The 17,676-nt window shown below is 38.2% G+C and overlaps 1 protein-coding gene across 2 annotated transcripts in view; it reads right to left on the reverse strand.

Annotated features, from left to right (window-relative positions):
* Positions 1-17,676, reverse strand: part of COL4A3 (collagen type IV alpha 3 chain) — a 131,735-nt gene that overhangs the window by 97,248 nt on the left and 16,811 nt on the right. The window contains exon 1 of one of the 2 annotated variants that reach the window (XM_039855786.1): positions 2,898-2,952. The exons of the other annotated variant lie outside the window; for it this stretch is intronic. The gene's annotated coding sequence lies outside the window, so the exon portion shown is untranslated. Of the gene's footprint in view, positions 1-2,897; positions 2,953-17,676 lie in introns of those variants that run through there. 2 annotated transcript variants of the gene reach the window in all.

Raw genomic sequence — 17,676 nt, forward strand, 5'->3', positions numbered from 1 at the left:
ACAGATTAAAAAAAAAAAAAAACCCGAGGCATAGAGAGACTAATTTTCCCAAGGCCATCGGCTAGTAAATAATGGATCTTGGACTTGAATCCAGGTAGCTTAGATCTCCTATGCGCTATCAGGATACCATCCAAGGATAATCGTGCTATAAATTGCTGTTTTCATGAAGAATGTCAGCTCTGTACCACCAAGGATTTTATCATTTTTTTTTTACTACTGCATCCTCAGGTTCTATTTAAGACTGAATGTGAGTTGGCAAATATTTATTAAGCCTTTACTATGTGCCTGGCTCTGGTCTGGGTGCTGAAGATCCAGAAGTGAGGATCTAGCTCTCAAGAAGCTTGTGTTCTAGGGAATGTGCTTGATATGTCATAAATATTTGTGAAATATTGTTGCTGAAGATAAAATGAACTAGGAGATAAAAATAGACTTGATTCCTGTGGTATATGACTTTTTTTGTTTGTTTGTTTGTTTAAATTCCACCATCATCAGTCCAATACAGACAGCAAACTTTGGGTACCAAAGAAAGAAAGTCATAGTTATAGAAGTCAGGGCCTCAAGAAATACCTATAGTAGAAGTGGTAACATCTGATAGGAAGTACAATGAAACATGAAAAAATACATGGGAATAGCCACAAGGAAAACGCAAACAGGTATAAATTACACGGCCGTCTGAGCACAGGTGAACTATATATTGCAGGCAAGCTAGAGCTTGCGATGCCCTGATGTTAACACTGGCACCCTCACTGTTACACTGCACTAGAAGTATCAGGTCCCAAAGAGCCTTTATTTAATGTACTACATAGTAGTATATAGTACATAGTAACACGACAATTCTGGAAAGGAATTCTGCACCTGGATTTTCATGCTGCTAACCAAACTTGAAATCAAACTGCTAAAACAGAGCTTAGTACACTGGCAAATCTTGAAGTCCTTCTTACCAGTATTCAGGTTAATGGTTAAGGGCTTGCATTTAAAGTGTATTATAGTTTCCTTTCTGTACTTTAGTTAATAATATATCATCCTGCGGTGTCTGAAGAATCTATCAAAACAGGTAATGGCAAACCAGACCAATGCGTCATTTGGGATCAGGGCGTGCATAGAACAAAATGAATCTGGTTATCTGTTTGTAGTAGACAGGAGTCATTAATTTCAATTGGAGAAATACATACAATTGGAATGCTTGAGTCCCATAGATAGTTTTAAATCTCTTGTACCATTCATAATCCTGTCTATTTTACAGTTGTTTTTGACTGCTGTCTGTAGTAACACCAGGTATGACTCAGACTTTAGAATGAACTGTTTGTTTCTTTAAGCACACGACCCCACACCTTGCATTTCACAGTCTATTGAAATTCAGGCCAACTGGAAACTAATACTTGGCTTCCATTCTTTTTTTGTGTGTGTGCCTTCAGACTTAAACCAAAATCATTGACTGAGAAGATAACCCCACATACAATGTAAGTCTGAGATGTGACAAATTTGCTTTTCCACCCCCAAGTATGCTGGGTTTTCCTTCCTTCTTTTTTCTTATTTTGGATTTTGCTTTTTGATCCCACTTACCCATGTTGCTTCCATTAAACTGCTGTTAAAATTTTACCAATGGGAGAAATACTTTTCCTCCTCAGTGGAAAACTTTTATGTTCTAAAAACTATTCACAAACTTGAAAATAGAGGATTTTTTTCCCCCACAGAAAATATTCCCTTGCTTTCTACACAGATATTGTTCAACTTTTACTTTTTTGGTTCTTTCTTTTTGGAACTGATTGGCTCTAGATTAATTGGCAGAGACTAGTCAAAGATCCAACTCAATCTAATTAAAATAAATGTATTTGTTCAAGCAAAACTATTTTTAAAAAAACTCTCAAGACACGTCATGATTTTTACATTAAAATTAAATGAGAAAAACACAATTTCTAAACTACAGTTAAGTAAATTTAAAGGAAAAATGCTTTCAAATTCTTTGAATGCTTGATCATTTTTACAATAAAATTTTAGAAAAAATGAAAAATGAAACCAAACAAAAATAAGCAGAGATTTGATATTTGTAGTTGAACATTAAAGCCATAAACCTTACTGTGAATTAATATTATGTGATAACTACAGAGACAAGTTAACAAGTATAAAGTACAGAGAACTAAGATTCCTGCTTTTGGGATGTGCGCATAGGTTTCTAGAATTTACAGTCTAGACTTTAAACATTTTAGCTCTATTTGTGCTGTTGTAGTAGATCAGAATATATTATCTGAGGATATGCCACTTTGGTATAAACACTACTTTGAGCTGAAGGCAATTGAGAACAGATACAGGAAGCACTCTCTGCCTACTTTCTATCTGCCTAAAAGTAGGGCATAAATACCTCTTGGAGGATATTATCCCTTCTTCCATACCAGGAAAAGGAAAACAACCCTTACTACCAGAGACAGACATCACTGAGATGAGGCTGCATAAATAAACCTTAATAGCCCTTGATTTCCATTCAAAATGGTGGAGTAGGTAAACCCTGTGCTCGCTTCCTATCACAACCAGATCAAAATTACAACTAAACCACAGAACAACGATCATTGAGACTTGCCTGAAGTCTACCTGAAAAGATATTACAACCAAAGACATACAGAAAAAGCTACCCGGAGACTGGTAGGAGGGGCAGAGATGTGGAATGGGCTGGTTACCACACCGGCATGTGGCGTTAAAAATAGGGATATCTGGGCTGTAGAGTTTCCCCTGGAGCATCGAGAGGTCTCAGCCCCACACCAGTCTTTCAGCCCAAAGTTCCAGTGCCAGGAGAAAAGTCCCCACAACTTCTGGCTGTGAAAACCAGCAGAAATTGTGGCTGAGTGAGACAGATGGCAGCTGGAGTCATATACATTCCTCTTAAAGAGCCCATGCGGACTTACCTGTTGACAGATTCACTAGCTCTGAGCTCCAGCACTGGGGCAGCAGCTCAAAAGGTGCCAGGAACACACAGGGAGGAACTGAGTTGTCTGGCTTCAGGGAGAGGGCCAGAGGGGCAGCTTCCTCCCAGAGAGAAGTGCTGGCAGAGGGCATGTTTCCTTTGTTGAGCCCTCCCAATTCCCAGCGTGCAGACCCAGGCAGCCGCCATGTTTGAGTCTCCATCAATCTGCTACTCTGCCTTGGTGATTCGCTGAGACTCCAATGCTCCCACTTGCAGGTCTACTCAAGCTGCTTCCAGTGGCTTTTCCATAAAAACAGCCAGTTTTGGCTCATGCTGAGAACTTTCCTAAAATTTCTCAAAGGTTCACAAACCCCAAACAAGCAGCATCTGGCCTCGGCATGTCCTGTACCTCTTGCTGAGCAGCCCCAAGCTGAGCACTAGCAGCAGCTGGCCTTAGTTCCCAGCTTAGTCTCTTGAGGTACCTTTAAGTCCAGCACAGGTGGTGGCCATCTTCAGATTTCTTGGTGGCGCATGCCAGGTGGCCCCAGGAAGGGCACAGGCTGCAGCTGAACTTGGCCTGTGGTGGGGCCCCTCCAAGGAGAACTCTGGGCCACCATGCCTTGTAGCTGGCTTTGGACCATGCTAGAGTATCACCGAGGGCCAAATCCAAGGACAACATACCCAAAGGGAAGACTGGGCAGGCACCAGAGCACTGCGAAAGTGAATTCTGCTCTGTAGGGTTAGCCCTTGTCTGGCCATTTCTCACAACCAATCAGCTTGAGGGTTAATCCTTCTCACTTATGTGTAAACAGCAACCAGGGTTCACTACAACAGGCAAGCGCATACAACCCATATAAGGGACACACCTGGAGCACCCAGCTCAGGTGACCAGGAATTACTGCACCGCTGGGGCCCAGAGGAAACCTATTACATAAGGTCATTTAACTAAGACCGAGAGACTTAGGAGCCCTACCTAATACACAGACACAAACATAGGGAGGCAGCCAAAAATGGGGAGACCAAGAAACATGTCCCAGACGAAATAACAGAACAAAGCTCCAGAAAATGAATAACAAAATGGAGACAAGCAATCTACCAGATGCAGGGTTCAAAACACTGGTTATAAGGATGCTCAATAAACTTAGGAAAGGAGTAGATAAACTTAGTGAGAACTTTAACAAAGAGATAAAAAATATAAAATGGAGATGGAAAACATAAAAAAGAATCAGTCCAAAATAAAGAATATAATTACTAAAATGAAGAATATATTAGAGGGAATCAACAGAAGATTAGATGCAGCAGAGGATCAAATTAGCAATTTAGAAGATAAGGTAGTGGAAAACACCCAATCAGAACAGCAATCAAGAAAAAAGAATCCAAAAAAAAAAAAGAGAGAATAATTTAAGAGGCCTCTGGGACAACACCAAGCACATCAACATTCATATCATAGGGTTATCAGAAGAGTAGAAAAGGAGCAAAGAATTGAGAACTTATTTGAAGAAATAATGATGGAAAACTTCTCTAACCTGGCAAAGGAAATAGACAAAGAAGCCCAGGAAGCCCAGGGAGTCCCAAACGAAATGAACCTAAAGAGCCCCACACCAGGAAACACCATAATTAAAATGGCAAAGGTTAAAGACAAAGGAAGAATCATAAAAGCATCATGAGAATAGCAATCAGTTACCTATGAGGGAGCTCCCATAAGACTGTCAGCTGATTTCTCAACAGAAACTTTTCAGGCCAGAAGGGATTGGCATAAAATATCCAAAGTGATGAAAAGCAAGGACCTACAAACGAGATTACTTGCCTGGCAAAGCTATCATTTTGAATCGAAGGACAAAGAAATAGCTCCCCAGACACAAAAAAGCTAAAGTAGTTCATGACCATCAAACTGGTATTACAAGAAATGTCAGGGGGCTGAAGGAGAAGAAGAAGAAGAAAAAGGAAAAAAGGTAAAAAATATGAATAATACAATGGCAATAACTACATATCTATCACTTTAAATGTAAATGGATTAAATGTTTCAATCAAAAGACATAGGATTGCTGAATGGATAAGAGAACCAAACACATATGCTGGCTACAAGAGACTCACTTCAGATCAAAAAACCCACACAGACTGAAAGTAAAGGGATGGAAACAAATATTTCATGAAAATGGAAACAAATAAAAAAATAAGGTAGAATACTTATGCCAGACAAACTAGACTTTGAAACAAAAGTAACAAGAGACAAAGAAGGACCTAGGTACTCCATTTCTAGGTATTAATCTGAAGAAACCCAAAATACTACTTTGAAGGGACACATGAATTCATATGTTCATTGCATTATTGTTTACAATAGCCAAGATATGGAGGCACCTGGGTGTACATCAATGGGTGAATGGATAAAGAAGAGGTGGTGCATATATATAATGCAATATTACTCAGCCACGAAAAGAATGAAATCTTGCCATCTGCAATAACATGGATGAACCTAAAAGGTATTGTGCTGCGTGTAGTAAGTCAGATAGAAAAAGACAATGCCATATGATTTTACTTACATGTGCAATCTAAAGAACAAAATAAACAAAACAGAAACAAACTCATAGATACAGAGAACAATTTGATGGTTGCCAGATGGGAGAGGGGTTGGCGGGGTGGGTGAAAAAGGGGTAGGGATTAAGAAGTACCAATTGGTAGTTACAAAATAGTCATGGGAATGAAAGGTATAACATAAAGAATATAGTCAATAATATTATACTAACAATGTATGTCAGATGGGTACTAGATTTATCAGGTGATCACTTTGTAAGTTATATAAACATATAATCACTATGTTGTATACCTGAAACTAATATAATATTATATGCCAACTGTAATTAAAAAATAAAAATAATTAAAAAATAATCCTTACCTACCATTAAGTTTCCCCCCTATATTTACCACTCCCAGAAGCCAAAATCCTCTCTTCCCTATCTAGTCACTTAACCACAATTGATCGCCCTTTGTTAAAATAGTATGCAAGCCCCCACGTCTAACCACCTCTCTGAGTTTTTCACTTCTTTTCTGTGACAGCCCCGTGCATGTAAAAATGCTAACATCAAATAAAAGTTGTACACTTTTCTTTTATTAATCTGTCTCATGTCAGTTAAATTTGCAAGCCTACAGCATAGAACCTAAGAGGGTAGAGGAAAAGATTTTCCTCCCCCACACTGCTGAAGGGTCTGCTAGGAATGGTTTTGGGAGTCTGAGCAGTTTTGAGTTCTAGCTCCAGTGTATACTGAAAACATCTACCATTATTTTATTTTCTAAAATTGGGCAAGATAAAATCTACATGCATTCTTTAAGCACCAACTGTGTTCCATAGCCGTGTTTGGAATTAAGAATAAAACCCCACTGTGGCCTGGTCTTAAAGGAGTCAAGGTTATAGGATAGAAGAGAGGTGAGAACCAAGAAAAGGATAATCTAGGGTTGAAACCCTATGCAAAACCGGCTCCATCTGAGACAACAGGGGAAAATAAGGTGCCTTGGGCTGCTGGCACCCTGGAGGGACTTTATAAATGCTTGAATTAAAAATTCTAATGGAAAGTAGCTTTAAAGAGAGAAAAAAGTCCTTGCTTAGAACTATATATACATGTACATATTATATAAAGATACAACATTCGTTTCTGTGCTTTCTTTCCCAGTCAATAACCAGATCACAAGAAGAAATGTCTTAAGAAGATGGGGTGATAGGACTCAGGCCATGGTCAGGCTCTGCCAACATTTAGCCGTGTGCCCCTGGATAAGCATCAATCTTTCCGACTCTCAGCTTCCTTAGATTGGTCAAGGCCATCTGTATGGTTCCTTCTACTTCTGTCATTCTATGACAAGATCAAACTATGCTCAGGCCTAAAAAAAATGTGGTACCTTCGAGGCTGTGAGTAAACATGCAATATAATTTATGGATTAACATAAAATATAAAGACAAGCACTTGCTTCAATCTTTCTCTTCTCTTAAAAGTAATCGAAGGCATGACTCGCCCTTCACATTAATTTTCTAACATTTTTATGTGCACAGGAATTACCCAGGGAACATGGTTAAAGCATAAGCCTTTCTGAACTTCTGCTCCCTACAACCAGTTCACATTCTGATTCAGAGTCTGGGCTGGGCCCAGTCATTTGCATGTGTAAGAAGTCCTTCCAGGTGATTCTGATGCCAAGGGTCTTGGTGGGTTGTAGTCCTGGGTTGCGGGCAACAATTCAGGAACCTGAAGCGGGGATTTAAGCCTGACCTTGAGTCGTTTCTCCAGCTGAGTACACTGAGGACTGTAGGGAAGTTTCAAATCAATCTCCTTGGAATGCTTCAGATTAGAGATAAATCCCTAAGATCTGTTTTGATCCAGTCATAGTTGTAAGCTGAGCCAAAATGAACTACAAAAGGGCATTGATTACCTGGTTATAGTTAAATCTCTAAAATACTTCTTTTTTAGAATTATGGTGTTCCAGGGGCAAGAATTTCCAGAGGCAAATATTTCCAAGTGGTATCAGTGATAGAAACATCTCAATTGGTGGGGGCGGTGTGGGGTGGGGGGTGGAGACAAGGAAATTGGTAACTAATTCTGCTTACAAAACTACTAGGTTTGCAATTACCCAGGTAAATCCCCAGAGGGACATGGAATTTTTCTTGTGATAAACATCTCAAGTCCCATGCCATGCTCACTCGTCTTCACCTCCTGATAATGTACTTCTCTGTGCCTAATTTGAACTTTTCATTCCTTAATTTGTTTCTCTCTTCTGTCCTTAGTTAAGAGTAAAAACAGCTGGGACTCTCCACTGTAAAACCAACAAACAGAAAATTTTTTATATACATGGAAAATATTAAAATAGCCCTTCAGTTTAGTCTTCTTATTTTCAAGTATCGTGAGTATTATTTGAGATCTTCTTTGAACATTCCTAAATTTTTAGAGAGGGGAGTCCCTTGTCTAAAGTCACACCCCACTGTGGGCTAGCCTGCAGTTATGGGGTGGTAGGATTGGGGAGCAGGGGTAGGAAGTCCTTGAGCCCTCGATTCAGTAGGGCCATTCCTACTATTTCCAGTCATTCAATTTCCTTTTTAGCCCTCCTTCCTACCGCAGTCACATTGTCTCTGAAATGTAAATCTATGTTGATTCTCTGCTAAAACCCTACACTGCTTTCAATATAGAATTAAAATGCTTTTAAATTGAAAACAAAGAGGAAGGGGCTTTCTTAAATATGGACTATTTCTCTCTCTTTCTTCCCTGTTTCCCTCTCTTTCTCCATCTCCATTCTTTTAATACTTAACCTCACCATAACAGTTTTACAAATAGTTTGAAAACTTTTCTATCTACCACTTCTATGGAAATTCTTTGAGGTCAGAGATTTTTTTCTCATTCATTTCCATATCCCCAGCACTAGCACGTGTCTGGGGTGTTTGTTAAGCAAATACTTTTTTTTTTTAAATAAATTAAATTATTTGATTATTTCAAAAAATGAAGTATATATCTCACGTGCTTCATTTGAAGGATAACATAAATATTTTTAGCAATGTATTTAATTTTAATTGGTTAACTTGAAAAAATAGCTTAGCACTTTATTGGCAATGGTTTGTGTTCTTAATAAATGATACATTATAGTTGAATTTTTAAATAAGCATTGTGATAATTAAAAAAAACAAACAACCTTTGAGGTTAAGAACCTAATTCTAATCAGACTCTGATGTTCATTCACAATTCCAAGTTTGCCTGATTAGACGTTGACACAGGAAACACACATCGCGGCTCCAGACTTTGGTTTCAATGGCATGAGTGGTTACAAAGTTAAGATAGCTGCCATTGCTATCACTTACAGCCGATGACCCACATAGATAGCACAGAACTGAATTAAATCTATTCTGACCAAGAGAAAAATGCAGCTATCCTTAGAACAACGAGCCAACAAGCTGGGCCTCACTAATACTCAGGTAAAAGTCAAACAGGGGCTATTTCCAAGAGATAGAGCGTTTTGACTGTTCTTTACCTGGGCATAAATATGATTCCCACAAGTTACAGAGGACTTGGGAAAGGTGGTACGTTGGCGTGGTCACATCCAGAACTCTAGAGCCAGACTGCCAGGCTCACACTCCAGCTCCGCCACTTACCAACCCCATGACCTTGCCTGTGACCTCACCTCTCTCTGACATTTGCTCATTAGTAAAATGGGATAACTGCAGCCTCCCTCATAGGAGGATCGGGGTATTCTAATGAACACATTTGGAATGCTCGCCACCTTGAGTGGCACATAGTAGGTAAACTCCGCAAGCCGTAGGTGTTATAATTATCTACCTATTTCTACTTTTCCATGTTTTGTGTATGTGTGTTTATTGTCAGAAATGACTGGAAGTTTTTCTAATGCTTTCTAATATTTACAGGGATGAGGTTGTTTTTCTCTTTTGACCTAGAAACATGATCAACTTATAAATAAAAGTATTAAACAACTTTGCATTTTTGGAATGATACTACTTGGTCTTGTTTTTTTTTTTAATGTACTGTATTTTTATCTTATTATTTTGCTAATGTTTTTTTCAGGACTTTTTCATCAAGACATTTACATAATATTATAATTTTATTTCTGCATGATCTTGATCAAGTTTAGAATTGATTTATAATGATTCATAAAATAACAAAAATGGAAACTAAATATTAGGACATCAATTAATTTTCTCTACGTACTGCAACCATTTAATAGCCTAAGATTAACTATTGCTTGCAATGAAAAAAAATTCACTTGTGACAACTTTGGGGTAACAGTTTCCTTAAAGAGTCATTATTAAAGAACATTTTTATTGGCTTATTCTATCTCTTAATTTTGATAATATATATTATAATTAAAAATTATTCCAATTCATCTACGTTTTCAAATTTATTAACCTAGAGCATGCAAACTATTTCTACTTTCATCTGTATGTGCCATTATTTCCACATTCTCATTTTGTGTTATCAGCGATATTTCTTTTTCTTTGATAAAATGAGCTTGTAGTTTTCTATTTCCAGTTGTTTTCCAAAGACCTAGATATTTATGAAGTCACAATTTTTCTATTTTCTTTGGTACTCACTTCTTTTTATGTTTTTACTTGACATCCCCCTTCTGATAAATTTTCTATATTTGAATTCTTCTGAGAAACTTTTTGAGTTGATTGCTTACTATATTGTCCTCTTTGTTTTGTTAAGAATGTGACTTACGATGGTGGACGGTAACTTCCAGTTCCCCCATCAGGCCTGCTCCCTGTCCTTGGAGGCTGACTGTGAGGTCCACAGCAAGGAGTTCACACGATAAGGGATTCCTGAGACATTAGGATTCTGGCCAGAACTAGAGGGAGGAAGGGGGTAGATGAGCTCCTGTGTCCCTCTACTTGTGGCCCACGTATCCTTCAAGACAGTAGCTAACTTGCTACCACTGGATTTCTGGGTCCCAGAAAAGAAAGAAGAAGTAGAAACAGTGTGGCTGCTGTACTATCTCTGATGGTTTCCCTTGCCTTTGTAAACAACGTCTCTGTAAATAAACTCTATGCAAACTACCTGATTTTGAATGTGCCATGTGTTTCTTGTTGAGACGCTGACTGACACGACAGCTATGCATTTTCCTCAAAGGACACTTTTGAACACATGTAGTTTTATTTCTCATCTTCTCATTAACTATATTTTATAATTTGTATTTAAATATCCTGACATTGTGATCTTGACTTCCTTAAGCTAAGAGTTATTTAGGAGGAAGATTTAAAATGTATAGTTAACTCTTTGTTTCTAATTTTATTTGCTTATAATTTTATTGCATTGCAAACTATTTTGATTCTTATTTTATTTGTGTAATTTGTGTAATTTATGCAATTATTTAGTCTTTTTTGTGGTTAAATTATGGTGAATTTTTATAAATATTCTGTGAGCACTAGAAAAGATGTATCTTTGTACACAGGAAATAGAGTTTGGCATATCAGGATAATTTTTAATTATTAATTATATTATTAATTGTATTATTCAGGTCCTCTAAACAGTGCAATTCAAAACATGAGTCTTAGATTCCAGAATGTGAGAGTAAGCATTTAGAAAGTTTAGAGCAATTTGACAGAGCAAACAATGCTGGTTGAATCTAAAATAAAATATCTGGGCTTATATTTCGTATCTTTTTTATTCTACTTAGACATTATTTTCATTATATTTTACAATGATAGAGGTCCATGGTAGAATAGAAAGTAAAATAAACAAACAAAACTGTTGCTTTACTACAGAAAGTTTGAGAAGCATTGCTCTAAACTCTTCATTTATTTTTGTCATCTTGATTTATCAAGGATCTTTAATTCATTCTTCACTCACCACGCAGAGGATGCATCCAACCTCTCTCCCCACCTTCTTACCCACCGTACTCCCTTCCCTTCCCTCCCTCCCACTCACCCACTCTGAACAATGTCCCAGGAAAAAGGACACTTGGAGAGATTGAGGATTTGGGGCACAGAAGAGGGCTGCCGTGCAATTTCCAGTGACAGCTGCTGTTACTTTTGAAAATTTTCACAGTCCCAGTACCAACCCCAGGACAAGAGGATCACGTTTATATCTACTGCTTCGTTTGATCTTCACAATGAACGAGCCGCGATATAACAAAAGTGGATGAGAAAATGCCAGCCTGGGGTTGATATTTATCCTACTCTTCTGACTTTATTATTCCCTTGCTGGGTTCCGGGGAAAATGAAATGAGCAAGTCAGATGTGATAGTGAGCGCTAAATTGCATTGAACATTTCAAAGCATTAAGCACACATGAGGAAATTCGATAAAAAGATAAAGGAAAGATAACAACCAGACACAAACTTAGCTTTCTTCACGATCCTATAACTAGGTTTGGACAAGCTGGTCAAGATGAAACAGGTTATCAGCACCTGGAATAACTCTGATTTGTGATTAACTAACCATCTGTTTTCCAAACACATTTTGCATCTGAAGCATATAATGGAATTTACCATTTATATGCTGGGCTTAAACCATGTCTTGCTTTTCACTCTATAACCAGAGATAAAAATGAGCACTTGAACTTGAAGCAGACTGATTCTTTTAAACGCTGTGCTTTAGAGAATGAAGAAATCGTTACACATTCACAGAGAAATTTAAGGAAGTGTAAATTACTTTCCTTCCTTCCATGATTTTTTAAAAACCCTCCATGACTCTCATTAGCCTGTTTTTGATAAGGTCATTGCCCTTATCAAATAAATTATCAAATGTTTCCAAGGTCTTTGTGCTTTGTTAGAACATTAGTAATATTCTAAATTCTTACTACAATTAGTGTTCCAGAAATGAATTATGAAAAAAACACAACTTTATGTTTATCCTTTGCAACTACTAGAATAAAAAAAGTGATTTCCATGAAAGCTGCATGAGATTTCACAGTTGATTTTTTTTATTAGAATTACACTGAAATTTCTTGAAGTTGAAGGCATTAGTGTAAAATTTTATGCATATCTGTCCTCAAGATGAGTTATTAGGCTGACTTAGAAATCTGATAACTCTGTTCTGCTGAGTCACTGTAATCTATTGCAGCCCTTGGCACCTTTTGCTTTGAATTCTCTGATATGGGGCCTGGCCACCAGGGTTGCTCCATAAATGCTTCTTGGATGGAGCCATTCAACACTTTTATACTGCTGATACACAGCGATTTTGTGGACTGCTTTTCAAAACACTTTTAAAAAGCTGATTATATTTCCTGCTTTCTCACTTTTTTTTTTTTGCTTAAAGTTCGAATTCAAAAAATAGGTCTTTTGTATATATCAAGAATATTAAAGGTTCACATTCTTTGACACAGGAATTTTATTTCTGGGAATTTTTACAGAGAATATCATCTTGACTCTAAAGCAGAGTGTCCTATACAAACATGATTATAGCAGCATTATTTGCAATAGAACATTTGAGATGTCCTAAATATTCACTTAGAGAGAAGTAGTTGAATGTTAAGTAGCTAGATGTTAAATAATGTTTATAAGACCATATCAATATTATTTATAGTCTATTTTTATAAGATAAAAGAGGCCATAGAATTGAATACACAATATCTTCACATGTAAATTTTAAAAAATCCTATACATAAGAAAAATGCTGGAGGAAAATACTAAAATCATTAATGATATTGTCTTAAAGCAGTAAAAACACTGCGATGCTGACTTTTAGAAGAAGCAGAGCCATCCATCCATCATCATCAGGTTATACTGATTAGACTTCAAAAACTCACACCTCTGCCTGCTTCTCTCCATCCTCTTGATCCTTATTTTCCTTCAGATCATCTCCATCTCTCACCTGGACCTCTATGATGCGTCCAATCCATTCCCTACACTACAGCCAGGGTGCTCATTACAAAGCATAAATCCCATCATATCTCTGTCTTGCTCAAGACCTTTCTGTGCTCCCCATCACTCTTAGGATCAAGTTCAAACACCTTAACATGACCCTGTATGATGGAGCCCACCTGCCTCTCCAGCCTCTTTTCTCTGGTCTTTCTGGCCCCCAAACAGAAACCCAAGATGGATTGTTCCCTCTACTGGAAGATTCTTCCTATCCTTCCTGGCTGGCTTTTCCTCATCTTTCAAGTCTCAGCATGGATGTCACTTTTTTCAGGAAGCCTTTTCTGATACCCCTCTATATGCTTCTTTGGCAGGCACCCTGTACCACTTCACTGCAGTCCTATTATATGACATTGCAATTGCCTAACTCTTACTAGACTGGAAGCTGTGTGAGGGCAGGCACACCTTTCTCGCTCTCTTGCCTCCAGCTGTAACACAGCACCTGACACACAATTTGTGTTCTATAAATACGTGTTGAATAAGTTCATTAATTGCAAAATTATTCACATGGTAAACTTAATACATAATACCATATACATGTCAATGAAAAAACTATATTCTGCATAAGTATATGTGTGTCTAATCCAGAAAGTTATTTCACGTTGGTATTGCAACACACTTAAGTGAAAATGGTTTCAGTTTCAAACAAGTTAAAGACATTTCATTTGAGTTTTCATCTCACGAATCACAGAAACTGTGTCAATTTTCTAAGCAAACAGCTGTAACTCTGTTACGTGAGATTGTGTGGGGGAGAAGGCTTTAAAAATAGCTGACCGGATATCCCGCTTGGTGGCTTGGGTTATGTAAAAGTATTTTGTGTTAAGCCAATGTCTCACAATGGATCACTGAGCTTTGAAAAGGCTATTTGGAATCCGTTTTTCAGTGTTAAATATCTGCCTATAAACAGAATCAGACAAAAAAATCTCCTAGAGAAAAGGGTACAATGCCCACAAATAGTTACCACTTTCTAACTCCAGCTACTTGAAGTAAATCCAATGTTAATACTGAAATTTACTTTATAAAGTCTTCTAACAACTTAGTGAGAAAGAAGCTGGGATTTCTATAAAGAAAGGTTATTAGATTTGGGCTTAAAATACTTTTCTATCGGAGCAGAACAATCAGATAATATCTGATGTTACTAACATTTACTCTAAATTTTTTAAAAAAGAGCCCAGTTTGGGACATTGTTCTTAGAAGGTTCTATAAAGGCAAAATAATAGGGATTGTTCTTTGAGAGTTTCTGATGGACCACACACACAGCCTTGGGCACAGCTGATCAGACCACGGTAGGCGAGTATATTGTCCTGTGGACCAATCAGACTCTCTCTGGAGTCGGGACGTAAGTGCTAGTAGTAGAAGCGAAAGCCCAGACCAAGAGCGAGAAGGCAGAAGGGACACACTTTGGCAGGAGCTGTGAATGAGCAGAAACCATGAGGAAGTAGAAGCTAAGTGAGCAGAAACCATGAGACGGAGCACACGCAGGGTGGAGGGTGAGGTGGTTGGTTGGCTGGGCAGGAATGACAGAAGTGGGAACTTCTACTGAGTTGCTATAATTTCTACTGTTGAAGGACAATGAGGTAACTTGGTCAAGAAATCTGCACATTTATAAAATACCTTCTATTATCCAAGGGACCTGCCTGAAGATTTCGATTCCTGTTTCTCTTATTGCTAAGTGCGTATACTTACAGAAAACTCAATTGCTTGAGATACTGGGAGAATCTCTGTTCCCATCAAAAAGCCACATCCAGACATATGTGTCCAAAATAGCATGCAGACTCATTTGGGTTTCACAGCTCCCTCCTGCTGCCATACTGTGCCCTTACCATGGCTCCACCATCCAAAGGCCTTTCGTGCAAAAGCATCGCCAGATTTACCAGTTTCACCCCAGTTAGAGCACTGTGACCACCATCATTCCCTCATCCTCCCTCTCATCCTCCCTCCAATGTTCTAAGTTTGCAGAAGAACCCATTCAGCAACTCGGTTAGTCAATACTTGAAAGGTGGCTGGGGTTCCGGATTCCTGAAGAAGATGCAGAGTCACTCCCTTATCCTGAGTAAGGTGCACTGACCTTACCAAGACAATATGTCATGTTGATTACAAGGATGGAAGAAATGCATTGCTGTCCACCTGCAGTTTCACCATGTGTACTGAAAATACCTGGAAAATGCCTGAGAAGTGAGGAGAGCATCAATGAGAAGGGTTAGTCTGAGTAGTCTATAACTACTTATTCCAGATAGAATTTTCTGTCCCATTGACAAGCACCAAAGTTTGTGATTGTCAAGAACTAATTTTTTTTTTCATTTTTCTCTACATTTTGGCTCCGTATGGCCAGTCTTGATGTATTATTTAGTTTTCCTGCTAAGTGTGTCCAAGAGACAGTTAATACTTAAGTATACAGCTGTTTATTTCTTGATTGGTTCGAAATTTCTTTTGAAGATATAAGTTAACAATATAGTTTGATTTTTGAACATGTGTTTGTCTGGATCTCTTTCAAGGATGTTGTTTATAGTGAATTATATTTATATTCACTAGCTTTTGTGCCTAATTAAAATAATTGCATTTTTCTTTAATGATCACACAATAGTATATAATTATTACATGACTTACTGTTACGTAGATTCAGACGTATTTCACACTGTCCAACACAAACTGAATGATTCACATAAATATGTGGCAAAGTGAATCTATAAGAGAAGTATTAATTTGATTCTCAGAAGTTGAGTTATGAAAGATCATTGAAAAGGGAACCTTTCATATCTTTCACTTGTGTCCTGACATTTCATTTCATAGATTACCTCTCAGAAATGGATGGTGTTCACTCTCCCTCATGGCATATCAATCCCATTAAATTCTACAAATAGGAGAGCCTGCTTGCTCCCTTAATGAAACCCAACTCAGGATCCTCTTAGGCTGACAATAGAGAAGGAATCTCTTCATGAGAAGTGGCTGGACTTTGTAGCTTTGATTTGGGGTCAGCCAAATTCAAATTCCCCTTGGGAAGTCTCTCACTGTTAGCTGCCACCTGTCCTATGTGGCCTTGGGAGAACGGAAGCATTGATGCTACCACGAACACTGGCCTTGGGAGAGAGAGGCTGGTATCACATTCTCTCCTTAATTCCTAGGATGGCAGCAGAGACAATGGTGTCACCATAATCATCATTTCTGGACAATCATCATCAACCAATCTCGCCATCAAAAGAGCTAAATTGTTCGACTTACTAGGTAATGTGCCTTATCTCAGTCAATTCTCATGATGGCACTATGAGGGAGGTAGAGTGGAGGATTGGATATACAGTAAAGATCACATCAAATAAAACTGTACTAAAGGCTTAGGAACAGAAGGAGTTACTAGCACTCAACCAGTCATTCTGGTTTACGATGTATGGTCCATTCTCATTCTGCGGGCATCCTTCCTGCCCAAGGCTGGGCAGACTCCCTGCAGGCAAGTCTGACTTGTGTAACATCTGAGAATTCTCCCAGTGGCCCACACGTCTGGCATTCCAGGCCCTGGAGGCGGAGGCCCAGAGAGAGGCGAGCGTTCCCTCTGTTCCAGTCTGAGCAGTGTTTCTACAAGAGTGCTCTAAGGACCACTTGCTCCAGAATCAACTGGGATGTGACAAATGCAAATTTCCAGGCCACGCCATGAGGATCTGGCCAGGAAATCTGCATTTTTTAAATAAGCTCCACAAAGGACTGTTTTGCAGACTAAAGTTTGAGAACTACTGGTCTAAGGCTTTCTTCTGAATTTCAGTTCTCTTTTTATTTCTTTCCTGTCTGCTGACGGGATATTCATCCTTTGCTGCAGGGAACACAATTAACCATGCATGGGATAGGGCCTCACCCTCTGTTCTCAACAGGGCCAAATATTTCTAAAAAATTAAAATAGCGATACAGTGATAGGAGTGGGGAAGTTGGTATACTGTATAACAAATGACAGAAAATACATATCCCTTTTATCTTCAAAGATAATTACATTACCTTAAGCCTACATTTTATTTGCTTTTCCAGTAGTAATGACTGCTCCGCCTAATCTTCAAGAGCAAGAACAGCTTGTACAATTGTCCTTTTTCACAGACAGCTAGAAGCTAACCAGTCCATATGGAGATTTTATGTGACCTTTGTGTCCTAACTGATAGCACCATGCACTAACTACTTGGGGCGTTTGCTGAGAGTCTTGTGGCAATCAACTTCAAGCCACCCACCCTTCATTTAATCAGTAATCAACTAAACTTGCACTTGGTCAGAATTTTTTCATTTTTTTACAATTTGGTTGACAGAAATCACTTAAAAAAAAATTCAACCTAATATCAAAAGTCCAATGAGGCAGCTATGCAAAGTAAGGGTCAAGTATGTGTACATAAGTTTAGAAAGAATTTTTCCAAAACATGCATAACGAAAAAAAAAAAAAATTTGACTTTTTATATACTTAACATGCTCAATTTGGTT

The sequence above is a fragment of the Pteropus medius genome, unplaced genomic scaffold (assembly GCF_902729225.1).
Source record: "Pteropus medius unplaced genomic scaffold, Ma_sr-lr_union100, whole genome shotgun sequence".
NCBI classification, from domain to species: Eukaryota; Metazoa; Chordata; class Mammalia; order Chiroptera; family Pteropodidae; genus Pteropus; species Pteropus medius.